Source organism: Heterocephalus glaber, unplaced genomic scaffold (assembly GCF_053883595.1).
Source record: "Heterocephalus glaber isolate CG9 unplaced genomic scaffold, H.glaber_assembly_v1.0 deba00001460, whole genome shotgun sequence".
Lineage (NCBI taxonomy): Eukaryota > Metazoa > Chordata > Mammalia > Rodentia > Bathyergidae > Heterocephalus > Heterocephalus glaber.
Window position 1 is genome coordinate 4,433,099 of NW_028258307.1, and position 25,406 is coordinate 4,458,504.

Consider the following 25,406-nt stretch of genomic DNA (forward strand, 5'->3'; position numbering starts at 1 on the left):
GGACCATCCGCTAATCCGAGAAGATGGCCTCTTCTGTGTTTCTTGGTTCACTTCTCTTAGGCAGAGTCAAAAATGTCACTTGTCCTTTCTGAAGATTCATGACCTGTTCTTTTTTTCCAAGACTGACCCTCAGGCCACTTCTAACCAGGCCACTGCACTTAATGTCCGTGTTTCATCCTTCAAGGTATGCCGCATCTTTATGTAATGATTTAACATTCAATAAAACCAGAGTAAAGAGACCAGGGTTGCACCAGCAGGATCAGAGGCTCTGCCCTATGCTGTTAGCTGCTGCACTTCCTGCTCCTGGCAAGGCCTGAGATCTTCCCTGTAGTGACGGCGACCCTCCTTGGTGATGAGTTGCTAGCGGATTCCCATGGACCATTGGAGAGGAGCCTGCACACTGGAGAGTTTCTATTTTTACCAGGCTTTGGCATTGCTTTTGCATTCCATGGAAAGTGAGCCAGAAGTCACAGAGAACTCGAACTGTGCTCCTTGTTCCCACCTAGGGCCTCTAGGAACTGGAGAAAGGGCTGTTTGCCCCCTTGTTATCAGTTATACTACCTGGAAGAGTAAAATGGAAGGCCGCTTCAGATTAAAGGAAAATTCTTGGGTACAAATTCTCAGCTCCTAGGAGTCAGTTCCACTTCACCCAAAGGAAGGCATAGGGGAGTGCTTTTGATACCAACACTGTGAGGAAGCTGAATGAACTACAGCCCGGTACAAATAGGGGAGCCTTCCCCAGGCTCTTGTATGGATGGACTGGAGACAGCAGAGGTGGGTGGGACGGGACCACTATAGGTTTTTCTTTCTACCTTCCTGCAGGAAGAGGACTGTTAGCTGGACTTGTCAGCTTGTTCTCTGAACAGAGAAGACCTATGGTAAGACACCGGCTGCAGAAGAGAGCTTCTGTCTGCTAGAGTCCAAATCTCCTTCCTCTTCCTCATTGCATGCCCTTGGGAAAATGCCTTAGCCTCTCCTGCCTGTTTGGCACGGCATTGACACTAAGGTATTAGCATCTGCCTAGCACTTCTGAGAAATTAAATGAGCTAAAATATAGACAGGGTTTAGAAGCCCTGGGCCCAGAGTGGCCACACAGTAAATGCTAGGTCTTGTTTTACTTACAGCCATGTGGTAACCCAACCCATGGGCAATTTCTGCCATCTTTAAAATGGAAATGATCCCCACCTTGTTGATCTAACTGGTGAATATTAATACAGTGTTAGTTTATTGTCTAACCCATGACACTATGGAATTAAAGAAAACACTATTAGCCATTATGCCAAGTTGATAGGCATAGGTTGAGACTGCCCAGGGCAAACTAGAAAGTGTGAAAATCGACTTAGGCACAACTGAGCCCCCTGTTATCACTGATCATAACGAGGAACCATCTAACTGATCTTTGGGGATGGCTTCCTGGCCTAAAATGAGCATCTGAATCACTAGTAGCTTTTTTAAAAATCTCAAAACCTTTTCTAGATCTCAGTCAACGTTGATGAAAACTTAGTGGTGTGTGTGTGTGGGTGGGTGGGTGTGGGTGTGGGTGTGGGTGTGACTTCAAAGCTGATTTTGAAACACAGCCCTGGTTGCTTTCACTGATGAGCTATGAAATTGCAATTTCATGGCCTCTCTCTGGCTGTTAATATAAAACAATAAGAATGAATTAAATTTCGATCAGGTCTTATGATTGCAGTTATTTTTTACACATCATCTCATTACTCTCTGCCATAGCCATCTTCTGAAATCCCAGATACAAACGTGGAGGTACCTGTGTCACTCTGGAACTAGACCCCAAACTTGTTGTTTGGAGATTTTCCACTTTAAATGATCACTTGTTCGTTGACCACACCATGGCCTATATTAGGGTGACTCAGAACACAGCTCTGATCCCATGGAGTCCCTAAACATGCTGGAGATGTGGGGTTTTCATCCCCAGGCAAACACCAATCTGTTTTCTGCCACTATACTGTACAGTGTGTATCTTTTTTGCCTCTTTTCTTTCATTCACCATAATGATGTTACCAGGCATCCATGTTGTGTGCATGGATTGCTCTTTTTTATACTGGAGTAATATGTACATTATACATTTTTAAACATTTACCTATCAATGAACATTTGGACTATTTCTAGTTTGGGACTACTACAAATAATGCATCTTTGAACATGATGCAAGCCTTTGTGTAGATTAGGTTTTCATTTCTTTTGGGTAAGTATGAAGAGGAAAATCAGCTAAGTCACATGACAGGGTCTGCTTAATTTTTCTAGAAATCCCCAAAGTGTCCTTTTGCAAAGTAACTGTGGTGGACATGCAGTAATCTCTTACTGTGCTTTTCATTTGCATGTTTCTGATGATTGATGATGCTGCTAGAGTTTGGATTTTTTTCAGAGGCAACTTTGGGGGGGGGGGTACCAGGGATCGAACTCAGGTCCTTACGCTTGCAAGGCAGACAGCAGAACCACTGAGCTAAATACCTGGCTTCAGAGGCAATTTTTAATTTTTTAATTAAGTTTATTGCTACAATTTAGATACACATAATGATCACATTCATCATGTGGAATTTGTTCCTGAAAATGATGTAGCTTCATTCATATTTTTCCCATTCCTCTCCCTTCAACTTCTCTTCTCCTCTTTATTTACAAAAGCTTTGTTTCTATTTTATCTTTCTTTTCTCATTTTTTCCCTCTGCCCTTTCTTCCTTTCCCCCTCCCCCCTCCCTAGTACCCCTTCCTATTTGAACTTCCTCCCCCTTAATTTTTTTCTCTAAACCTTTTTTCCTATTTCACATTATCTATTATACATCTTGATCTTTTTTTACACTTTCAGTTTCTCACACCAGAGAAACAATGCAAGATTTACATGTGTGTGTGATTTATTTCACTTAAGAGTATGGTCTTTAGATGCTTTGATTTAGCTATAAATGTCTCAAGTTTATCCTTCTTTTTGGCAGAGTAGTACTCCATTGAATTAAAAAACCACTCCTTTATCCCTTCGTTGGTTGATGGGCATTTGGACTGTTTCCAAGATTTAGCTATGACAAACTATCCTGCTATGAACATGGGTGTGCATATATCACTGAGGTATGATGTTTTTAATTCTTTGGGAAAGATACTGAGAAGGGGGATAGCTGAGTCAAATGGAATGTCTAGTCTTAGTTTTTTGAGGAATTTCCATACTGATTTCCACATTGGTTGTACCAGTCCACACTCCCACCAACAGTGGAGAAGGGTTCCTTTTTCCCCACAGCCCCACCAGATTTGTTATTGACTTCTTGATAATAGCCATTCTTTCTGGAGCAAGATGGAATCTCAGCATTGTTTTACTTTGCATTTCTCAAATGACCAGTGATGTTGAACATTTTTTCATGTTTATTTGTCATTTGTACTTCTTCATCTGAGAAGTGTGTATTCATCTCAGATGCCCATTTTTGGATTGGGTCTTTAAATTTGGAGAGTTTGATTTTTTTCAGTTCTTTATATATTCTAGATATCAGTCTGAGAAACAGCTGAAAAAATCTTTTCCCCACTCTATTGGTTGTCTCTTCGATCTGCTAGTATTTCTTTTGCTGTGCAAAAGCTTTTTTTTTAAGTGGAATCATAAAGAACTAAAAATTTATTGCTAGGAAAACAAATCTGTAATACAGTAGTATGAATCTTGGGTATTAGGCATAATCTGTTGAATCAAGTTAAGAAGTTGATGTGGTGAGAAATTTGTGTGTTGTGTGTGTGTACACACACGTATGTGTATGAGACAAAGGGAGAGATAGACTGTAAGCCAGTTGACCCAACAGCAACTGAAATATTTAACTTGTTCAGTTGAGACCAGACACCATCATATTACTTCTCCATTTTTAGGAGGCAATTAAAAATTACAATTCCAAGAGCCCAAAAACCAAATTAAAAATGTTGTAGGGCCAGGGATTTAGCTCAGTGGTTCCGGCACCTGCCTCACAAGTGCAAGGTCCCAAGTTCGATCCCCAGTACCAAAAAAAAAAAAAATGTTGTAGAAATTAAAACTATATTCAAAGAGCTTTTTTCCCAGCTCATTTTCATCCCCCCAAGAAAAATAAAAGCATCCATGACTATCACAGATGAAAACAAAATGAATGTCATTGGAATCAGTTATTTTCCCCCACTGAGGTATAAAATCTATATAGAAATTTGATACTATACTATAACAAATTGTACTTCTCATAGTTCTGTTGTAATTTTCTTTAAACCTTGTTTAATATAGTTTTTTTTAATTATTTTTAAAATGTTGTTTTCATGATTGTGAATCTGGTTCCAGTTCTTTTTCATCTATTTATTTATCAATAGTTAATATACTGGCTACCAGTTCTAATCAGGAAAAACATCTTGAAAATATCTTCATTATGACAGCACACTCAGCAGAAATTACTGATGTCCAAGAAAACCATAGAAGGTGCAATTTTTCAAAAAGTACATTTTGTTGATTAAGTTTTGCTGTCTGAATATTCTTTCCCATTTCTCTTGATGAAAGACTTTCCATCTTGTAAATGTCAGTGTGCACAGTCTCACGTCTATGCAGTTTCACACCCTTGGACAGGAAGGCCAGTTCACAGCTAGTGAAAAGCTAGAGGAGCCTGAGTTTTAATGGCTGATAAACCTTACATCCTGCAGAGGAGGAAAGCACTTTTCCTTTTTTGCTACTTAAGAATGTGGCAGAAATGTACGCTGAGGTAGCCCAGTCAATCCATTTTTTGTAAATTTGGTCTCAGAATATTTCTAGAAGGGTGACATTTCTAAGAAGCCACTGGTGGGATCAGCTTCTGCTGCAGTCTCTAATGCTGGGCACCTGGCTGTCCTCTTCTGTGGCTTTATCCAGGCACTGATTACTGCTCACATGCTGCAGGGTTAATCTCACTAGGTCATATGCCCAGAGTTGGTTGCCTTTTAGATGTTGGCATTTGAGCTCGGTAACGGGGCCATTAAGTTTGGAAACATCCAAGCAAAGGTCATCTGTTCTAATTTCTTTGTTGGCAGCATAAGAGAAAACCTGATTACCTCCCATACCATGACAATTAACAATTCCAACGTTTTCATTCTCTTTTCCAGCCATGTTATCTAGACACTGATTTGTTTCCACATTTTGTATCTCTCCCAATGAGAAATAATAATGTGGAATTTGAGATTCAGGGTAGATATTCTCAAGGTACCAACAGAAAGGTTTGCATTGTAGTTTGTGTCTCAGACCAAGTCTTGATGATATAGCTCCATAATCTACCATTGTAACACCAGGTGAAATTATTTAGAAGAAATTCTTGAATTCATCCATCCACACTTCTGCAAGTCGTCTGTTATTTTTGTTGATGATCTGCCCCGTGCTTCCTGGAAATGTGTAAGGTGTTGCTTTGTGAAACACATGTCCAACATGTGAGCATGTAACAATTTCCAGAGCTCCTCCACACTGCCTAAAGGAAATTTCTAGATTTTCTCCTCCCCAAATATCCATTCCAGCATCATATGTTCCAACTTCCTGAAAGCAATCTCTGTCTATTGAAAAAAGGCCTCCTGCCATTGTAGGTGTTCTGACAGGAGGAGTCCGATCACCTTTCCTTCTGTCCATTTCTCTTTGGGGAACAGGAGGATATCAGCGAAAATTGAGTTTCCAATTAAATCCACTGTATGTCATATCAGAGCTTGCCATATACTCAAAAGTATCATCACTGATCACATCAGTGATAGGACATACCACTGTTCTCCTGCCCTGTTTGATCCGGGCTAAGAGAGGCTCCAGCCAGCCCACTGTGTGCTCAAAATGAGCATCTAAGAAAGTGACCGCTGGACTGTGGAGACAGCTGCTCCTTTTAATCCAGGACACTGTTCCATTCGAATTACATGAACTGGCACTTTTAGTTTTTTCACATAACTCTCTAGAGGTCTTTTCAAAAAATCTCTCACTGGCATCATCTACTAGAACAATTTCTTCTACCATGTGTCTTGGTGAGCGATTAATGACACTGAACAGTTCGAAGAAGTGTGCTCCAAGCCTCACTGTGGAAAACAATCACGACACTTGTTGCTCGAAGATTACCTGGGTGCACCTTTGTTTCACACCCTTCTAACCTAACATCGGGTAAACTTCTGTTGAGTGCAATCATCTCACTTGCCATTAAATTGAACCGATTGATTTTAAACATCTCTTTCATTTTCTCTTGATCCTCTTTAGGAGTGACGACCGGTTTCCCTGTTTCTCCAGGACCCTCCTGAGGCTTTTGTACTGGCTCCAGAACATCCCCAGCAGGAGGTCCTCTCTCCTTTCTCTTATCACATTGATTGCATTCACTGAAGTAAAGCAGCAGGAACATGTCCAAGAGTACCCAAATCAAGGAGGTGGCTAGAACCACCTTGCAATATGCAAATTTTCTCATGGCACTTTAAGTCAAATGCAAAATTTATATATATATAAAGATCATGAAAATTATCCCAATCCAGTTTCATCAGAAATCACATTCATACCCCCAAACTGGTTTTTCAAGTGAATTCATATTCCCAATCCACATGTCCCTCATCTCGCTGAGCTTGGCTATAGCAGCGGCAGCGGGTGCTCCTCTGGGCCAGCCCGGGCGGTCACGGCGCGGTCCCGCAGGCCGCAGCGCAGGCCCTCCTCTAGGCCCGCCATGCACCACGCCGCCTCCTTGGCCCCCGCGGTGTCTCCCCGCAAAAGCCTTTTAATAAGATGAGAGCCCAGTTGTTGATTCCTTATAATATTTCCCGTGAGATCAGGGTTTTGTTCATAAAGTCTTTGCCTACACTTAGGTCTTCAAGAATTCTACCTATTCTTTCTTCCAGCAGGTTTAGTGTTTCTGTTTTAATATTTAAATCTTTGATCCATTTTTATTTTAGTTTAGTGCATGGTGAGAGACATGGGTTTAGTTTTACTCTTCAGCATGTGGAAAGCCAGTTTTTCCAGCACGGCTTATGAGAAAGGCTACCTTTCCTCCCATGAAGAGATTTGGCCCCTTTGTCAAGGATAAAGTGGCTGAGGGTGTTTGGAGTTGTTTCTGTATCTTCTAACCTATTCTATTTATCCTCAGGCCTGTTTGGGGGCAGCACCATCTGGTTTTATCACAGTAGCTCTGTAGTATAATTTCAAGTCAGGGATTGTGATGCCTCCTGCCTTCCCTTTGTTGCTCAGAATTGTTTGCACTATTCTGGGCCTTTTCTGGTTCCACATGAATTTTAGGAATGTTTTCTCTGGTTCTGTGAGGTAGGATATTCGTATTTTGATTGGGATTACTTTAAATCTGTATAACAATTTTGGGAGTATGGTCATTTTACTCTGTTGGTTCTTCCTACCCACAAGCAAGGAATGTCTTTCCATTTTCTAATATCCTCTTCAATCTCCTTTTTGAGAGTACTGTATCTTTTTATGTAAAGATCTTTTACTTCCTTTGTTAGCTTGATTTATATTTCGCTTTTTTAAATACTATTGTGAAAGGTGTGGTTTCCCTAATTTCTCTCTCAGTAAGCTTGTTATTTGTGTACAAGAATGCTATTGATTTTTGAGTGTTGACTTTGTATCCAGCTACATGACTGAATTTGGTCACTGTTATGGTTTGGGTCTGGATGCCCCCCCCCCCAGAGGTAGCTGAATCTGGAATGTGTGATGCTGGGATTAAAGGCCTGTGGTTACTAAATCATTACATGTGGTGGTTTGGCACCGCCCTAATTCCAGGAGTCTGGATGGGATAAAAGAGACTGAAAGACGTGGTGACACCCCTGTTTTCACTTTGGCTGCCTTGTGGGTTCCATGTTGTTTCTCCTCTGTGATGCCTGTTTGCCATCCCTGCCTTGGAGCCAGCCAATTATAGACTGAAATCTCTATGAACTGTAAGCCAAATAAACCCCTTGCCCTCTAACACTGGATGTCAGGTATTTTGTCTCAGCAATGAGAGAAAAGTAACTAACATGATTACTAAATCAAGAAGTCTTTCGGTAGATTTTAAGAGTCCCCAAAAGGTCCATTGTTAAAGGGGTGGTCCTCAGCTTGGTGCTCTTGGAAGGTGATAGAAGCCTAGCAGCAGGTCTTAGGTATTTGGGGGCGTGCCCTCAAAGGGGATCATGGGACACTGGTCTCTTTCTCCTTGCCCTCTTCCTGTCCCCACCATAAGGTGAACAACCTCTCTCCGGCAACCACTCTCACCATGATATGCTGTGCTACCACAGGCATATAGCAATGGGGTAATGGGCCACAGACTAACACTTCCATAACTGTGAGCCAAAATAAACCTTTCTTCTTAAATTGACTATATATATTTTCTCAGGGATCTTGTAACAGTGACAGACACCTGACTAACACAGATGCTGAATACCTTTTCATGGACTTATCAAGTATTTATGCATCTTCCTATTTCAAGTGTTTATTCAAGCCCCTCATTTTTGTAATTGGATTTTTATATTGAGTTGTAGCATCCCTACATACATTCTGGATACAAGTACTTTGTTAGATATTTATGTATGTTGCCTTCTTGTCTCAGACTGGTTCTGCTTATTCATTTTCTTACTGCTCCTTTTGAAGAACAAGAGTTTTCATTCTGATCAAACTTATTTACCAACTTCTATGCTTATTGCTTTCTAGGTCCTATAAAAAATTCCCTAAGATTACAAAGAAATTTTGTTTTTCTTCTGAAAGTTTTATAGCTTAAGTTTCTATGTTTAGGTTCATAATCCATATCAAATTAATTTTGGTGTATAATATGAGATACAATTCAACTGTCATCTTTTTGCTTAAGGATATGTGATTAGTCTTGTACCATTTGTTTCCTACCTTGAATTATTTTAGTACCTTTATTGAAAGATCAATTGACTGCACATGGGTGTTTTGTTTCTGGCATCTGTTCTCTTCTATCCATCTGTTAGTGTATCCTTACACTAACACAATACTGATTTAATATTTGAATATTACTATCTTTTTAATAATTCGTGAAGTCATACAATGTACTCCAAGTTTGTTCTTTCCCAAATTGAATGATAATTTTAGATCACCTGTATTTCCATACAGATTGATTTATTCAGGTGTCCTCTTTCTTCTTAAACAGTCTTGAACATTTCATTATTTTAAAGCATTTGTCCATTTCATGTACATTATTGAATTCATTGGCAAGTAATCCAAAACATTAACTTATTGTCCCTGACTCAAGAGAAACGCCAGGGGTCACACGTGTGAGGACCCAGTGAAGTGAAACAAACTTCAGTGGAGACCTCAACCCACGATCTGGGGGTGGCTGAGATGACAGGAAAGCATATCTTGGGAGCAGGTCTGCCTTAGCCCACAAACAGCTAAGCCTAAAGCCACGCCGTGGCAGAATCAGACTAATCGCCCTCCAGGTCTTCCTGCAGGCATTCACCTTATGCTTGCACAGCTAAATATTTGGCCAGATTCAAGAGGATCCATCTATAGATGGCCAAGGCTCCCTGCACAGCCTTCCCCTCTCTAGCACCTTGCATTGCAGCTCAGTGTCCCAGTTTCCTCCCCGACAGGAATGCACTTTCTCTTAGGGCTCCCTTTCTTTGCCACAGTTAGAAAATGCCTTAGGGAGAAAGCCCTGAGCTCCTCTGTTTTCTCCTCTAGAGATCAAAACCCTAAATACTTAAAAACAGCAATTCATATTGTGCTCACTTCTACCATTTTTTTACAGCATTTGAGTTGATACCCATTAGCACCGTGTCACAATTGGAACCCACGACTAAACTTCTGAGCAACTACATACATTCATTAAGCAAGTGCAATGTAGATAGCTCTTAGTTTTTAGCTAATTAAATTTATCACCCATGATTGGATTGGTGTATATAGGACACTCTTTGTAAGGAATAGTTGGCAAGCGAATGTGAATAAAGCACAATATATTCTCTGAAAGATCTTGAGCAGGGAAATAAAAAACAAAGAAGCACAACAAACTGTCATATTCCAGAGGCTGATAAATGCTAGAAGAGGAAAATCAAAGTTCTCTGAGGGGCATAAGGAGTGTTTAATTTTGACTACAACGTCCTTGTTTTGTAAACTTTAGTACATTTTCTAAGCTGTGTCATTTTCACAGGCAGATAGCATCCCAGTTCTATTTTTCATCAGACTCTGGAGAGTAAAGTTCATTGGACCTCCCCACACACACATTAAATGACATGTCACAATTACTGAGTTATTGTCTCTGACTGAGAAAGCAGTTTGGGAATGAAAAATGTCCTTCAGATGAAAAAGTAAATGAGAATAAGCAGGAGGCAGGTGAGAGCTAACTGCTTATGACTTGGGTAAGCAAAGGGATAAGGATATTTAGCTGCTTGATGTATTAGAAGTCCTTTGTTGAAACATGATCTTTGTACATGGCTTAAGAAAACTGTACTTTTTGAGTGGGAGTTCAAAACCTCTCTTATCCAGCTGCTGAAGGAGCAGTTTGCTTGCAGCACCACTGGATGTTACTCAACAGCAATTAGTATCTGGTTTTGAATTAAAAAGGCAGCTAGCTTGACACCGGGAAAAATCTTCTTCCCCCTCATCATCTTCAAAACTCAGAACCTAGTGAATGCTTAATGATTATCTATTGAATGATTATTTGTTAAAGTAATGATTACCATGTCTTGACCATTTTTCTTTGAAATTACCGAATCCTTCTTCATACTCTCAATAATCTCTTTTATGACCATGGTTCTCAGACCTGTTGGTCCCAAGCCCCCACTGTGCTCCTAAAATTGTACCAGACCTGTGTTAGTTACTTTTCTCTCATTGCTGAGACAAAACACTTGACACACAAAGTTGGAGAAGTGATTTATTTTGCTTATACTTCATAGAGGTTTCAGTCGATAATCAGCAGGCTCTAAGTAAGACAGGGATGACAAAGAGGCCTCAAAGACGAAAACCAACATGGCACGCACAAGGGAGCAAACGCAATAAGAGCAACAGTTCATGGTGGCGGAAGACAGCAAAAAGCAACAAAGAGGGACTTCACCGCATGTCTCTGCCTCTTTTATTCCATCCAGACAACTGGGATTAGGTCGGTGCCAAACCAATCACTCTCGTGTAATGATTTAGTAATCACACGCCCTTAATCCCAGCATCACACATTCCAGATTCAGCTGCCTCTGAGCAAATGAGGCTTTGGGGGCACATCCAGACCCAAACCATAACAAGCCCTCAAAGAGTTTTTGTCTGCATGCAATGTATTTGTTGATACAGCCAGGTGAGAAGTTAAAACTGACAAATTGTTAAAATATTTATTAATTCTTCTAAAATGACAACAGAAATAATAATAATAAACCCATTGTGTGTTAAGAAATTGAGTTTGTGTAAAGAAACTAAATTTTCCAAATAAGTAGTGATAAAAATTTGAGGCAGAAATCACTTTTAAATTTTTGCAAATGTCTTAATGTCTAGCTCTAAGAGAGTTCGATCCTCATATCTGCTTCTGCATCCAATGTGTTATAGTAAAACATGTCATGTCGTCCCTAGGACATTTCACTACACTCTCACAAGACAGGGAGAGGAAAGAAGGCAAATCATGTCTTTGTTTTACTATGACTCTATTCTGCACCTTGAAGACCTTTGGGAGGAGAACATTGAGAACTGATCCTCTAATACAACTCTCTTCATTTCACAGCTGATTCTAGTCTCATCTCTTGAGTATTTGCTTGGTGAGTGAGTGAACCTTGCCAATCATCCCCAACCAGGCCTGCCCTTCAAGCCCTCCATATCCATGGGTTTTGTGACAACACATTTCAGAGGTCTCTTCGTAACCATGCCATCACATTTGGATGCCTCCCCCTGATTTCCAGGGCCTCCTTCATCATAGCCTTTCCTTCTACCCAGGAGGTGAGCCTCATTCTTCCCTTGAAATACCCTCCCTTCCTTTGTCCCCACGTGAGGAACATTGTTCTCAAATCTTTTCTCTGTGAATGCTTCCTACCTCAACAACATTCTCCTCTGATGGTGTTTGTGGCATTACAAGGTGAGATTTAAAAAAAAAAAACACACAGTGTGCATTTATAAATTTAAAACTTACTACAGTAAAAGACATTGCTATTGTCCACTTCAAAATACTCCCCCTGGCTTTGAACACATTTATCCCATTGTTCCTGCTGTTTTCTGAAGCAGTTCTGGAAGTCTTCTTTCGTGGGTGTCTTCAGGAAGTACAGTAAAAAATATGGTGAATGCAGTTGCTGAGAGCCATTCAGGTGAAAGACAGGCTCATTAAAACATCATCCTCATCCCCCTTGTTCACTGCGTCTGGCACCACGCAGCTTCTGGATCCTCCCAAAGTCAAAACGATCATGAAAGGTAAATTTTTTAGTTAATTCAGGACATTGTACCACCATGACAGTGTAACTAAAGACACTGACAAAAGAGGACTTCTGGGACTGTTTCATTAAGTGGCAAAGAGGACTAGATAAGTGTATTCAAAGCGAGGGGCAGTATTCTGAGGGAGGTGGTTAATGACAGTGTGTCTTGTACTGTAATAGTCTTTTCTATTGGAACACACACCCCTATATGCTGTGAATTGCTGTTGAATTTCTACCTGTCTGGTTTATAATGAAAGAATCCTTACATCAGGAGCAAAGTCTCCACTCTGTGTCCCCTACTCTACTGTACTTTCTCAGCTTTCAAGCAAGATGGGTTAAAAAGCAAACTCATTTAGAAAGTTCTAAGAAACATGGAAAAGGGAACAAAAGGCCATAGATATTTAGTGAATTACTTTTGTAGTTATATGCTTTCATTTTTAATTTTTAAAATATTTATTATGGAAAATATAAAGTATATACAAAAATAAAGAGACATGTAATTAAACTGATGTAACTACCACCAAATTTTAACAATGATAAATAAATATGTAGGCAGTGTTGGTTTATTCAAATTCTTCACTTTACCCAGATTCCAGGGAAACAAATTCTAGACAGCATATCACTTCATCTGTAAATAATTCACTATGTTCCTCTAAACAGTGCTATTCTTTGAAATGATTACCATATCTAAACAAAATCCAACACCGATTCTTCATAAAATTTCCAGTCAAAATTCACACTTCTCTTACTTCTTTATACTACTTTTAGAATTTCTTAGTTTGAATTGAGATCCAAATAAAGTCCATATATTATGATTGCTTTATAAATGGCTCTTAATGTTTCTTAATTCAAGTTCTCTTTCTTCTCCCTCTCTTTTTTCTTTTCCCTGATATTTTTATTTTGACTTGAATAAACATTTTCCATAGTTCACATTTTGCTGACTTTATCCCTGTGGTGTCATTGATATTTTCCTCTTCCCCTTGTATTTCCTGGAAATTGTTCATTAGCTTTAGAAGACTTTATCACTCATTTGTTCTAAAGCTAATACTTAGATGGTATATCTACAATCTAGAAGTTCATATGGATTTACTGTTTTTAAGACATTAATAGTGATATGCTTTATGTACTTTATTAATGCTTTTCCATTTTACCAAATGTTAAATTTCAACGTGAATTAGCATTAGTGCATTAGATAACATATTTCTATTTTATCCTTCCTCCCACTACCCTCCTTTTGTTTATTTCATAGTTATTTATAATAGAGAAAACTTGGAAAGAACCAAAATGTTCAAACTAGCAAAGAAAGATAAACAAATTTTGCCATATTCGTGATTACATGATAAGATGTCTTGTAAAATTTTTTGAAATAAAAACAAAAGAATGTTCATGATCTACCAAAAAAAGGCTGTTCACAAAAGCATGTGCCGGAGACATGATCCTGGTTGTTTAAAATGTGTTATTTCTAGGTTAATTTTTGCATGTGTGCACTCACACTTGCTCCCGCAGGCGCAGGGTAAGCACATCAATTGTGGATATTACAGATTGTATAAATGTGATGTGTGTTAATTTGGGGACAAACAGATTTCAAGATGAAGATGTCAGGATTGACTTCCATGTGTTCGTAACAAATAGTGAGGATTAGCATCACTTATAAAGATGGGAAACGGTGAAGACAACCAGGGCAGTGTGTGTCCTTTGGGCTGAGGCTCCGGTGAGACACCTGGGTGGACATGCACGCACAGGTCATGTGCAGAAGAATAAGGACTGAAGACATGGGTGTGGTGCCTAAATGCTAGGTACAGGCATTAATCTTGGAAGTGTCTTTTTTCACGTAGGTTTCCTGAGAGTTCCCAAATACTTGGAGGATAGTTCCACTCTTGTAATTGAAATCATCAATATATTAGTTCATAGGAAGCTTTCTAACCTGGGAATCTGAAGACTGGAGATTTTCTATCCAAAGCTTGAGCTCCCTGGCACACATCCTAAGCAGGTGCTTTCCCCTCTCAGTGTGCATGTCCTCACCCATCCATAGTACAGACCACCCAGCTCTCGGCTCTTCAAGGATTTATAGGAGAGGTGATCAATAATTTCAGCAACAACTTCAATCAAAATGTGTACAATGAGTCCCAGATAGATTATTAAGAAAATTTAGGAATTAATGAAATGTGTGTAGATTAGTCTCACTCTCAGAAACAGGTTAAGTTATGTTAAGTAACTTTGTCATATCCAACAATATACCTATACTCTTATATATGTATATGCATCTTTAAATGCTTCTACTATACAATTTCTTTATTGCAATATTTAAAAAAGAATCAAGATATTCAAAGCAATCAATTTTTTCTTCTTCAGTAGTGTTTGCTTGCTACTCAAGAAGTTCTGAAACATCAGGGTTGGAAGCCCCCCTAAAGAGAACTTTAATAAGATGCTTTGTAATGGTCAACTCCCCATTATGATACTTCAGAGAAGCAGTTATCCAATTTATCCTAGGGAAGGCCAAATTGCTAGACAGCCCAAATCTGTCTTTCCTCAGTTTCTAGCCGTTGGTCAGAATCTGACACAGAGAAATGTGCTTGTTTCCTAGTTGGTCTCCCTGTCCCCAGCAGTCTCCCTCTTCAATTATTCTTAGATAAATTTAAGCTTTATTAAAAATTAGGAATGCCATCCAGGCATTTAGCTCAGTGGTTCCACCACCTGCCTCACAAGTGCCAGGTCCCAAGTTCGATCCCCGGTATCCAAAAAAAAAAAAAAATCCCAAAAATTAGGAAAGCCAGACACCTGTTCATATATTGCCTATCTTGAGACAAAGCAGAGCTAACTTCTAACTCACCAATATCAAATCTGAATGAAGGAAAGCCATGAATGTCACTATTTTTGTTTTGACCAATTATCCCAGCTTTCTTCTCTCATCAAGAACATTTTTCTATGAGACAGAGACAAACGAACAACTATATCCAAGTAAGAGTTCTGCTGCTTCCACGCTTGCCTATGGAATTTGTACAGTTGTGCTGGGGTCAGTGAATACTACATTCCCCTAAGATCACATCAGAAAATATAATTTATGGATATTTTGTGTGTTCTGAGTTAACCACCCAGTCAAAACAGACACTGGGTGAATGTTTCGGAGGGGAACTGTAACAGTGAGAAACAACTTTTCCTTAGAAATGTGACTGGTTTTGACAACAAAAAAAACCATACCCTGTACCAGGGATTATATGTCCCATGACATTCTTGAATGTAGTTGTCTCTGTCTTTGATTTGTGGTCACTGCTTTCTGTATTTATCCTTCAGGCATCTTTATTCATGTCTCAGATCTTCTGGGTTTTACAAAACTTCTGGGACCACTGTCACGACCACCACTGGATCCACTGGGAATTCATTAGTGATTTCCGTTCTTTGGCCTTAGGAAGATTTTCTTAGTACGTGTGCTGCTGCCTGGAAGTCATAAATTTATTCCTTAGCACTAAACTCTGACAAATCAGCCACTATAACCCTGTGAACAAAAGATACTGTATCACACAGTGAACAAATACACAAACGTTTAAATCCAGGCTATTGAAATTCTCTGCTCTTCCATGATACTAACTAGAGACTTTAGGCACTGGGATAACCATTGTTCAATGAATTAATTACCCAATAAAGTGGATTTTCAGTCTCCCAGATCCATGGGAGTCTGGAGTCAAAATACAGAATTTGTACTTCATCTTGATTTCAGTGAAGAGTCATTGAAATGATTCGATCAATAGATATAATCAGGTTTGTTTTCTCAGAATATCTCTGGCTATAACGTGAGAAATAGGCTGGAAGGAGATGACATCGCAGCAGAAAGCCAGTTAGAGAGTTCACGTGGGGTTTTAGTTAGAGGTGACAGTAACCTGAACTAGGGTAGGTGGCGAGAAGAAAATGCAAGGCTCGTGGTCAAAAGTGGGTGTTCGAGTGTCCTGGGGGAGGTGGGAGGGTTAGGGCTGAAGATGACAATGGATTTCTGGCTTAGACAGTTCAGGGCCAAGTTGCCACTGACAGATCAGAGCAGAGAAGAAAGAGCAGGTTCATAGGATGTGATGAGTTCAGCTAGGTTTTCATAATGGGAGGTGGTCGTGAAATCGACAGAGGTGCCTGGTAATTGCTGTGGTGCGAGACTAGAGTTGATGAGCCAGATGTGCTCTGTGAATGGAAATCTGAGAGTCATTAGCCCAAGGAGGAAACTGAGGCTCAGAAAGGGATGAGCTGCTCTAACCTTAATCTTCCCCTGAAAGGAGCAGGCAGTTCCTGGGTTCCCAGATGACACAGCAGAGCTTGGGGAACTGAGAGCATCCCCCTGAGCAAAGCAGAGCCACTGAAATGCTGCATCTATTATGGAAGATGGAGACATGGCCAATTCTTACTTTCAAAGATGTTTATCATCCACACAGTACTACATTCTATGTGTTTTTAAAATTAAAAACTAAATTATCCCAGCACCTTTTAGTCTTTTATTTTGTCATTAAGATTATTGGTACATTTCAGGTATAAAATACAGTTACATTCATCATTGGGATCTTGTACCTGTATATGATGTATCTTAGTTCTTATTTTTTCCCCATTTCCCTGCCCTACCTTCACCCCCTCCACCCTTCCTTATTTACAAAGACTTTGTTTCCATTTTTTCCTTTTCTGATAATTTTTCCTTTCCCTTCTTTCCTTTCCCCTACCCCTCACACTTCCCCTACCCCTTTACCTCTTTTCTTCCTATTTCACATTATCTATTATACCTTTTAGTCCTTATTTACACTTTCAGTTTCTCACACCAGAGAAACTATTCCGTATTTACACATGTGTATCCTATTTATTTCACTTAAGAGTATGGCCTCAATGTGCATCCATTTAGCTATAAATGTCTCTAGTTTGTCATTCTTTATGGCTGAGTAGTACTCCATTTTATAGAAAAACCACATTTTCTTTATCCAGTCTCCAATTGATGGGCAATTGGGCTATTTCCAAGTTTTAGCTATTACAAACTGTGCCACTATAAACATGGGTGTGCATACATCGCTGTGGTATGATTCTTTTAATTCTTTGGGGAAGATACCCAGCAGGGGAATAGCTGGGTCAAATGGGACCTCTAAGCCTAGTTCTTTGAGGCATCTCCACACTGACTTTCACAGTGGTTGCACCAGTCTGCATTCCCATCAACAATGGAGAAGGGTTCCTTTCTCCCCACAACCCTGCCAGCATTTCTTATTGGTTGATTTCATGATAACAGCTATTCTTTGTGGGGTGAGGTGGAATCTCAGCGCTGCTTTCATCTGCATCTCTCGAATAACCAGTGAGGCCCAACATTCTCTCAAACATTTATTTGCTTCTTTTACTTCTTTGTCTGAGAAATGTCTGTTCATTTCAGATGCCCATCCTTGAATCAGGTTTTTATATTTGGGGGGTCTGATTTTTCCGAGTTCCTTACACGTTCTACACAGTAGACCCCTGTCCGAGGAACAGCCAGTAAAAATTTTTTCCCACATTGCAGGTTGTCTCTCAGCTCTGCTGGTGGTCTCCCCTGCAGCGTGGAGCTCTTTAATAAGATGAGATCCCAGTTGTTGATTCTTTGTGCTAGTTCCCGTGCTACTGAGGATTTGTTCATAAAGTCCTTTCCTATGCCAGTGTCTTCGAGAGTTCTGCCTAACTTACCTTCTGGTAAGTTTAGTGTTTCTGTTTTAATATTTAGATCTTTAATCCACTTTGATTTTAGTTTAGTGCATGGTGATAGATATGGGTCTAGTTTTAATCTTTGGTGGGTTGAAATCCAGTTTTTCCAGCACCATTTATTAAAGAGGCTATCTTTCCTCCAGTGAGGATGGTTGACTCCTTTGTCAAAGATGAGGTAGCTGAGTATGTCTGGAGTAGTTTCTGGATCTTCTAATCTATTCCACTGATCTTCAGGTCTGTTTCTTTGCCAGTACCATGCTGTTTTTATCACAGTGGCTTTGTAGTATAGTTTCAAGTTGGGGGTTGTGATACCCCCTGACATGTCTCTGTTGCCTAGAATTCCTTTTGCTATTCTAGGACTCTTCTGGTTCCAAATGAATTTTTGGATTGTTTTCTCTAGTTCTGTGAAATATACTGTTGGGATTTCAATTGGGATTGCATTGTATCTGAATAGCAGCTTTGGAAGTATGGCCATTTTCCTTTCTTTCTATTTTTTGTTTGTTTGTTTGTTTGTTTTTGGTACCAGGGATTGAATTCAGGCCCTTGCGCTTTCGCTTTCGAGGCAGGCAGCAGAACCACTGAGCTAAATCCCTAGCCCCAGACCATTTTCACTATATTAGTTCTTCCTACCCAGGATCAAGAGATATCTTTCCATTTCCTTATATCTTCTTTGATCTCATTTTTCAAAGTGCTGTAGTTTTCAGTGTAGAGGTATTTTGTCTCTTTTGTTAGATTGATTCCTAAATATTTCATTTTTTTGGTTGCTATTATGAAAGGAATTGTTTCCTTAAATTCTGTCTCTGTGAGTCTGTTATTTGTGTACAAGAAGGCTATTGATTTTTGAGTGTTTACCTTGTATCCAGATACTCTACTGAATCTGTCAATTAAGTCTAGAAGTATTTTGGCAGAATTTTTTGGGTCTTCTATGTAGAGTATCATATCATCAGCAAATAATGACAGTTTAACTTCTTCCTTTCCTATTTTTATTCCTTTTATTTCTTTCTCTTGTCTAATAGCTGTGGCTAATGTTTCCAGAACTATATTGAACAGGAGTGGTGATAGTGGAGATCCTTGTCTCATTCCTGATTTTAGCATGAAGGTTTTCAGTTTTTGACCATTGAGTATGATGTTGGCTGTTGGTTTTTCATAGATAGCCTTTATTAGCTTGAGATAAAGACCATCTATTTCAATTTTTCTGTAGGGTTTTTATCATGATAGGTGTTGGATTTTGTTGAATATTTTTTCTGCATCTATTGCGATGATAATATGGTTTTTTTCCTTGACTCTCATCCAGCCTTACTTAGAAGCCATATTATATATTCCAAAAAGACATCTTTTATCTTTAAAATGAGCTATTTGAATTCTTGTATGCAGCTGTTGTGCCTGTTTGAATACCATCCACAATGGATGGAGTCAGGGACTGCAGTGATGGAATCCTATTTGAGCATAGGGCTGGTCTCCCCAGACATCTACATGTCTGGGGAGAGGTGGCCAAGATGCAGTCTCTATCCCTGGCTTACTCCGGGCTGAGGACAGAAACACGCAGGAGCTGGAAGTGGACACCAAGTTGTTCTTCATATTCCCACTTTAAACAGGCTTAGGCAATGCTGCTGGAAGACAGCTAGAGAGTCAGGGTGAATGCCTCTGGGTGACCTGGTGACCGCTGAGAGGACCCAGTGTGTCATCTCCAGATTTTCCAGAGAATTCAGATTTGTCATTGTACAGCAGACCAGAACCAAAATTCCATCCGTCTGCTCCCCTGTTCATCTTTCACTAGCCAAACATCAGCTGACTCACCCATGACCTCGCTGGCAGAGTCAGGACTTGGACTTGCCTGAAAAAGTCTTGCACTTCCTCCTTGAAAGACCGATTTTGGTTGTTTATGTCACTGTTTTGGATTGATGGTGTTTGGCCTCAGACTCACATCCCACAAATATGAGAGGAGATGATGGTTATCATATCTTAATTATGGGCTTCAGCCCTTCTTTCAGGACCCTACAAAATGTCTTTATAAGTACTGGAAGTAATAATTTTATGAAGTGCCTGCAACTTAGCCATATAAAATTATTTAGAGAATGGTCATGTTTTCATGTAAATCTGAGTGTCCTGAAGATCAGCAAGATAAAGCTTTGGAATGTGAGTTACGACAGGCCCTCTCTCTCCATTTAAGAACATATTTATAGGGGTTAGTAGCCAAAGCAGGAGTATTATTCAAAAATACCCTTTTCTTCTATCAACAAACATTATCCTTTGACTCCAAAAAGATTCATTGAGAATTATGCTCAGCACCAAAAGAGTGATAAGAAAAGAATCACAAGCCATGCATGTTTTTAAAGAGACAAAAATCAGAAAGATTGACTAAAATTCCTTCAACAATACTGTCAGGAGCTTACTATGTGCTATAAACTGTGGAAGGTGCTGAGGACACCACAGCAAAATAAAAAACAAAAACTCTGTTCTCAAACTTATATTCAAGAAAAGGGAAAAACCAAGTAATAAAGCATAGAGAATTGTGCTAAGTGCTACAGAGAAAAGTACTAATGCTTGGGGAAAATGGTAAAAACAACAACAACAAGCATATGAGTCACCTTTCTGTTGCTGGATGGAAATATCTGACATACACTGTTGAAGGGAGAACAGGCTCACAGTTTCAGAGGTTGCAGTCCATGGCAAGCTGACTCTGAGGCAGAAACATCATGGTGGCAAGGCCTAGTGGAGCAAAGCTGCTCACCTCATTGCAGCCAAGAAGCAGAGGGAAGGAATAGCCACCTTCTCCAGCCAGTGACCCACCTTCTCCAACCTGGCCCATCTCCTAAGAGCACATTCAACTATGAGCTCATCTATAGGTTAATCCTTGAGATACCAACTAGGTGACCACTCCAGATGTGCATGTTTGTGGTCCATATACTGTCAAGGAGTGTGAAACCTCTGGAGCCAGCCCTGTCCAGGCCATGCCCCATGCCAAGAAGAGTAAATTCCATCCTTGCTCAACATAACTCACTGCCAGTGGCTTCAGAGACCTCCCTGTGCCCCTATGCGGGCCCATCTCATGATGCCAGCCCTTGGATTTCTCTCCTACCCCTTCTTCCACAAGCTCAAACACAAGCCTCCAGGACAGCACTCAGGGTGCAAGCCCCTTGTACGCCCTTACCGAGATACTGAGGTCTCCTCTTCTCAAAACCCTCCCTGTTCCTCTGGTCATGTCCCTACAGCACTTTCACACCATTCTGTGGAGTTGTCTGCTACCACTGCTACACCAAAATGCCTGGGACAGGCATGTAAGCGAGTGACAGAGCCCCTGCTTAGCATCTGTGAGACCCTGGCTCCCACCCCCAGCCCACCCCCCTACAAAAACAGCACGTCTGGGCACTTTATAAAGAACAGACGTGTATTTCACTGCCAGTTGTGAAAGCTGAAAGTCCCAATAGTATGGCACCAGCTCTGGTGAGTGCCTCTTTAGCTATGTCAGATCACAGCAGATGGCATCATGGCAGAAGCATATGCAAGATCACCGGGCAAGACAGAAAAGCAGAATTGAGGGAGGGACCAGTCTTGCTACTTTATACCAACCCACTCTCATAAGAACGAGCTGGATTCCTGCAGAACTATATTAAGCCCTTCTGGAGCAGGTCCCAAATCAGCTGATCAACTTCCACCAATCCTCACCTCTTAAAGATCCCACCAGGTGATGGTTAATCTCAACTGTCAACTTGGCTGGACTGAGACACTTAGAGAGGTGATTGGAATGTGAGGGTGCCAGCCCCATCAGCGGATCGGCGCATTGATGAGTTCATAGCTGAAGAGGCTATTAGGATGTGGGTGGGGCCTATTGGAGGAAGCAGGTCACTGGAGGATGAACTTGGAAGAGTATAACTTGTCTCAGGCTCTTTTCTTCTCTACGTCCTGGCTGCTCTGAAGTCCTCTGCCATCCCCTTCCACCATGATGTTTCTACCGCAGAGCCAGCAGACCATGGACTAAAGCCTCTGAAACTGTAAGCTAAAATGAACCTTTTCTCCTTTAAGCTGTGTACTTTCGGTAGTTGGTCGCAGTGATGAAAAGCTGACTAATACTCCCACCATTGTCACGCTGAAGGCCAAGCTTCTAATACATGAGCCCTTGGGGAACAAACCACACTAAAACCATAGCATCCTGCTTAATTTGGGCTCATTTGCCCCCTTTTGAATGTTTCAATTTTCCTAGAAGTGTATGCTCATACACAAAGGAAGGTGTAGTAACTGTTACTTTCTCCAAGCTTTTTACACATGAGGTAACTGAATCCTGGGAAGGGAAAGTGACTCACCCAGCTTTAAACAACCAGCCCTCCATGCAAGGGTGCTGGCTATGGAGGTATAGAGGAAAGGAAAATTAGGAAGGTGTTTGAAAGAAAAACATGAATGGGGCTGGCAATTGGCTGGAGCATAGAGGGCAGGGGAGGGGGAAGTCACGTTCATGTCCTTTCACAGAACTGGGTATGGATCTGTCCCAAACCAGGCCCTGCGCTCACCCTGCAGTGAGGTTCCTGGGCCCCTGCTACACTCGAGAGGATGAGACAATCAAAACAAACAAATAAAAATCTTACAAACAGTGATATGTGCCACAAAAGAAACAAATCACACCATCAGGCTAAGTTTGAAAACCACTCTTCTGTAGTCAAGAGAACCTTTTGTGTGATAAGATTATTTAAGTGGGAGACTCCTGAAGCAATGACGACTTTAATAAAAGTGGTGAAGTTTAGAAAATAAGCTGTTTAGTAAAAGGGGACCCACTTTTAAGGAAACAGCCCATAAAAGAACATGAAAGCTCTTTCATTGTAAGCAGAACATGAAAGCTTCTTCATTGTGAGCTTTTTCCTGTACCAGATAATCTTTTATTAGGGAAAGGGGGAAATTGCTATCTTTTGAGAGTGGCTGGAATTGTATTATTCAGCACAGGAGTCTTCCGAGGAGAAATGATCACAGTGGGTCACCATCATGACCATGAGTCACCATCATGTCTGGGCCCACGCATGTGTTCTGGCAGGAGAGACGCTGTTCGGACTCCACTGGCTGGCGAGACCAACTTTTCAAAGAGCTTTCATTTGAGGAGTTTGGGTGCAGCCAGGTGAGATCCCTGTCTGCAGAACTATCCTTGGCTGGTGAGAAGATCCAGCAACTAGCTTTGTCTGCCGCTCACAGAAGTATGAGGGATGACAGCTGTCTCTCCAGGTGACCTCTTCCCTTGCCTGGCTTTGGAGAAGCAGCGGCTCTTCACAACAGTAGCCATAGTCCAATGTTCCCCAGTCCCTGGACAATGAGTGGCTTCTCTCACACACCAGGCAGCATCCCGTGGGGACCTTCCTACCTCCATCCCTACTCAGCTTGCCTACTGCTCACACTTCCACCACAAAGTTCAGGCAAGACTCTACACATTGACTCAAGGGACTGACCACATGACTGTACTAGAGACACAAGGCTAGAGCAACGCAAGCTCCAGGTAAGCAGAGGAAGAAAAAAAAGGAGAGGACCTTCCAAGAGATGCTAGAGTCACATCTGATGGCCCCATGTGTGAGTTCAGCATTCTCATGAGGACACGCGAGTTCAAGGAGGTACAGTACACCAGGCAGAGCTACAGCTTGTCTTCAGTAGCCTTGAACTCACTATGTAGCCCAAACTGACCTTGGACTCACAGTCCTCCTGCCCCAACTTTCCAAGAGCTGAGATAATGGACAGGCACCACTATGTCTGCCCTATGGGGTAGCCATCTTTACTATCACCAGGGACCACTGTGAGGAGCCAATAGAAGCTGAAGGTCTCTTTCCAGGAATATATATCCCTGCCCATATAAAGACTTGTATTCAATTTCACAGGAAGTCTGTCTATGAACCTTGGGTTGTGAGCCCAAGGTTCCTGTCCGTGGCTAATCAGCATTCTTAGGGACTCCCAGCCACCATTCCAGCCAGAAACCCTAAAGACTCCTGGTTGGATGAGAATTGTTCAAGGGAGATCCCACATGAACCCCAGGAGGACTGGTTCAGGTCACTGTGACTCAGTCAAACTTGTATCTCACACAGGTCAGGTCATCTGATAGACCCTAGAGGATAAAAAACTTGGGTCTGCTGCGATACTGATTCCTGAAGCTTTCCTCTGAAGTTTCATTGGATGAGGCTGAGTTTTCTTCATAATATAAAGGTGCCAACCAGTCTGGCTGGAGTGCTGCTTGGCACTGGAGCTCCTTGGCCTGGGAAACTCACTGCCTGTTTGTGTGACAGCTGTCACTCTCCTGTGCTCATGGGGTATGTGCCAGTCCCACTGGAGGGGCCACTGGCTGGACAGTGAGAAACAATCAAGTGTGATTTTCTCTCAAGTTACATAAGTTTCTCGTTTGCAGTCCATAGTTTTTAATGGAGTCCCTGAAAACTCCAATCTTCAGAATGTGATATGCTGCCAACAAGCCTTCTGAACAATGCTTTCTGATTTTAAATAATGTAGTTATTGATGATGCTACTTTTCTCCTTCATTCTTCGTTCTCCTTCACCCTATCTGCAAAGCCTGTTGTCATCCACTGAAAGCTGGATATTGCCACTTTCCATGCTATTGTAGAGCTACTACATGGCACCCAAAGGTCTGGCATGCAAGAAGATGAAGTGGAGCAGATTCTAAATCTTGTCTTGATTTGGCTATGAAAGAGACATGATTTTGGAAAACCGCTTCCATACTCACCTTTTACGTCTTCCCCTCTGGAAAGGCGGGGTTGCTGATACCCAAGTTCCTGCTGGTCTTCGAAGGCTAGCATTCCACCACCCTGGCTATCCAGCATTTACCTACAGCCAGTGTCTCTCAGGGCCATCATGAAGATGTCAAGTGTTCAGGTCAGTATGAAGCAGACACTGAGGACAGACCCAAGAAAACTAAGTCATAACCTTCTCCTTCCATGCTGAGTTCCTTAATTTTGAAAGGAACAATCAAACTAAAAGGGAACCCTTAAAGTGTCACTGCTGGGTTGGACAGGAAGACTGTCTGTGAACCTTGGAACTTCAAGAACTCCGTTTCTTTTTCTTTTTTTTTTTTAAATTCTTTTATTGGTACATTGTAGGTATACAACACAATTACATTTCTCATTGGGAATTGTACCTTTACATAATGCATCTTGGTTCTTATTTTTTCCCCATTCCTAGCCCTCCCTTCACGCCCTCCACCCTTCCCTATTTACAAAGACTTTATTTCCATTTTTTCCATTTCTCATCATTTTTTCCTTTCCCTTCTTTCCTTTCCCCTGCCCCTCCCACTACCCCTACCCCTTTGGACCTTTTCTTCCTATTTTACATTATCGATTATTCATTCTAATCAATGGTACATTTTAGGTATACAATATAATGACATTCATCATTGGAAATTTGCACTTTTACATAGTCTCTCTTGGTTCTTATTTTTCACCCTTGCCAAGCCCTCCCTTCAACCCC

The 25,406-nt window shown here is 41.0% G+C and overlaps 1 protein-coding gene and 1 pseudogene across 3 annotated transcripts in view; one reads left to right on the forward strand and one right to left on the reverse strand.

Moving 5' to 3' along the window:
* The window catches only part of Adra1a (adrenoceptor alpha 1A), a 101,255-nt gene that overhangs the window by 63,293 nt on the left and 12,556 nt on the right, over positions 1-25,406 (forward strand). The gene's annotated exons all lie outside the window — the stretch shown is intronic.
* Positions 4,404-6,479, reverse strand: LOC101712148 (polypeptide N-acetylgalactosaminyltransferase 1 pseudogene; annotated as a pseudogene).